Genomic DNA, 3,596 nt, shown 5'->3' on the forward strand with positions numbered 1-3,596 from the left:
CATGTTAAGACCAGAAATTATTTACATCAAAAAGGTGCTTTTTTTCTATGAAAATCTCTATTTTTTACGATTTTTTTTACTTCTGTGTCGCCATTTTTCGGTGTATTTCAACCAGAAAAAATGTTCACTTAAAGAGAATAACAAGCTACATAATGCAAAACTTTTACTTTTCAAAAATTCTAATTCTAAAGGGTCGAAACAAACCCGAGCAACGCCGGGCGATGCTGCTAGTTAATATAAATTTTGAGATATTTTGCTTTTACGCAAAGTTGATGAAAAAGACCTTAGCAACAAAAGGCTGAGTTTTCTGCAGAAACAGTGGTTTTAAAATTAACAAGACAATCAGACTGAAAATGTTTTTAGTCATAACTGTCTTTCAGAACATTTCGGTTGCAAAGGTTGTCAAAGAAAAGATTTGAGGAGAATATAAGACGCTGATCATGCATAGAAAGTTAGATTAAAAGTTAGAGAAAAATAAAAGAAAAAATTTCATTCCAGCCCTTTATCTATACTGCAGATATAGCTATCTAATTTTAGGGATGAAGAATTATGTTTTTTGCTTCTAGAGAATGAGAATGTCTTTAGGAAAGGTATTAACATCACAGCATCTCTTTTGAAATCCTCTATAAATCCGCACCTACGTAACGAATGATCATTGCTTTTGTTGTTGTCAAAGCATCAATGTTTGCTATTGTTCTTGTCATCGATGTGTTTCTCTTGATGTTTTTTTTGTGTGTTTGCATTCTCGTTGCTGCAATATTGGTACCAGAATCTCACTTGCTTTGATCATTATGATGATGATGATGATGATGATGATGATGATGATGAAGACCACGACGATGATGATGATGATGATGATGATGATGATGATGATGATGATGATGATGAAGACGAGGATGAAGACGACGACGATGATGATGACGATGATGAAGACGATGATGAAGACGCTGATGAAGACGACGACTATGATGATGATGCTGATGAAGACGATGATGAAGACGATGATGATGATGATGATGATGATGATGATGATGATGATGATGATGATGATCCTGATGATGATCCTGATGATGATTATGATGATTACGATAACGATGAGTACTTTGACGATGATGACAATGGTGATGACGATTATGACGACCATGACGACGATGAAGATGACGACGCTGTTACCGTTCTCGTATAAAACATTTTTTTTTCCAGCCATCCATTTTTTTCCTTCATGCTGGCTTTTGTAGTCATGTGGTCGTCATCGTTGCCGTTTCGTTGTTGTTGTGTTTGTTCTTGCTTTTTATTATTGTTGTTGTAGTTGCTGTTGTTGTTATTGACATTGTTACAGTTATGCTTTTGCTGTTGCTTCCGTTGTTGTTGTTGTGTTGTTGTTGTTGTTGTTGTTGTTGTTTTCGCTACTGCTACTGCTACCGCTACTACTACTGCTGCCGTATTGTTGTCCTTGTTGTTGTTGCAGTTGATGTCATGTTGCATCAATTTTTTTTTTATTGCAGATGCCAATGTTTGTGTTCTTGATGCCACGCTATTGCATAACTGCCATGTTGTTTTTACACATTCGCTTGCATTTTTTAGGGGGGGGGTTTCTTCTTTTTTTAGGGAGCGATTTTTTTTTGCTAGTGCCATTGTTTTTAGTGTTGCTTTAATCTTTCTTTGATGCTCTTGTTCTTGGTGTTGCCATTGCTGTATGCCACGTTATTTTGTTATGAATGCTGTTGAAGTTGTTCTTGTATTCTATGGAATAGTGGATTATTTTGTTTTCCCTCGCTAGACTTTGTTTATGCTGTTTGTTGTTGTTGTTGTTGTTGTTGTTGTGCTATTGACGTTATTGTTGTCATATTCTATATCCTTGTTTTTTTTTATTCAAAGGTATCACAATCGTTGATCTTGTTACTTTTGCCTTTATTTGATTGCAATTTTGTTGTTGTGTTGTTAGTATTGTTGTGGTTTATGTTGAGGGCTGTGGTGGTGGTGGTGGTGGTGATGACCTTTTGCTGGTGGTGATGCATTTCTTAGATGTTTTTTGTTGTTGTTGTTTTTCCACCGGATTTATCTGTCGCAGTAATTCTTCGGTATATCATACAGATTTTATATGCTCCTTTCATCAAAACATCCGCTTCAAAGTTTTCGATGCATCGAATATATTTACATACCTGTTTGTTGATGTACCTTTGTTGCATTTGTTTATTCAGTATCTTTGGTTTATTTAGAAGGGACGAAGAGTGACAGATACTACACAGAGCTGGATTAAATGCCTTGCTTTATTTACTTTCGTCCCTTTGTTCTTCGAGCTCGAATCCTGCTACAGTATTTTTTCCCTGTGTGCATTTGAACTTTCAGCATGGATAAAGGAGTACCAGTCAAATACGGAGGGCGTAAAAAAGAAGTATACTAATATATTCTCCCCTTTCTCTCTATTTCTCTCGAAAATGAAAACAAGTAACTTTGATAATGACGAGGTCTGAAGTTCTATGAAAAATATTGTGGGGAGCTAAGACGATGATATGGTTTTGATTCCTGGTTGAAATCCCTTTACTTCAAACTTATCGGTAACTAGCAGTATCGCCCGGCGTTGCTCGGGTTTGTAAGGGAAATAACTATAAAGCATTTTTAGAGAGTTATAGCCAAAAAATGGAAAAAAAATGATGGTAAATTTTTTTTTTTAGTTAAAAAGGTTGAGTTGCGTCCCCTAGACAGTCTGTGGTTTGTGTTTCTGATTCTCGACCCCATGTCGAATTCATCGATTTTTTTCAGAACTGGGGGAACTTTTCAAAATTTTCGCTGCGTTAGTTTTGAATTATGACATTGGCTATGTGTGTGTCAAGTTTCATCAGAATCGGTTGAAAGCCGTGGTCAGGGCGAGGGTACAAGCTAACAGACACACAGAAACACACACAGACAAACTGCCGTTTATAGAGAGATGACACTGGTAACGAGAAAAATTACATCACAAGTTCCCATTTCTTCTATGTTGATTATAAGGGATTTGTGCCTCGTTAAAAGGATCATAATTTAGTTCAGGTTGTTTATTGCTGGAACCGTAACGCAAGAAGCAAGCTATCTATAATTCGAGATTACGACACGGTTCAATTCCAGTTCACTTTATTTAAGAAGACTGATGACGTAAAAAGTTTAGTTATATTTAATCGACGACTTTTTATTCTTCTATAAATCATTTAAGAAATATTTATTTAAGCTTTTGGAAAGTTTCTGATTTTGTTGAAATGTACTACACTTCACTAATAATAAGTGGCAGCCAGATCACCGACATATCACATCCTACCGTCTACAAGGGGGGATAATCCCATTGGCTGATTTCTACTTAAACACTTTAGGGAAAACAGATTAGGTTATGTGTGGTATGACTTTGATCGTTGGTTTGTTAATCAAGAGCAAAGTTGCTCTATATATAAGCAACATTATAATTAAAGCCTGAAGAACTTTAATTATTTTTTTTTTATTTTAAAGTGTCATATTTGATGGGTGCTGACTTAGCCAGTAATAGATCTATTCTTGAGCAGATAAGCACTAGAATAACTGATTATATTGACTATAATTGATTGCTTTAAAAAACTGTATTTTCTGAA

The sequence above is a fragment of the Octopus sinensis genome, linkage group LG1 (genome assembly GCF_006345805.1).
Source record: "Octopus sinensis linkage group LG1, ASM634580v1, whole genome shotgun sequence".
Taxonomy (NCBI): Eukaryota; Metazoa; Mollusca; class Cephalopoda; order Octopoda; family Octopodidae; genus Octopus; species Octopus sinensis.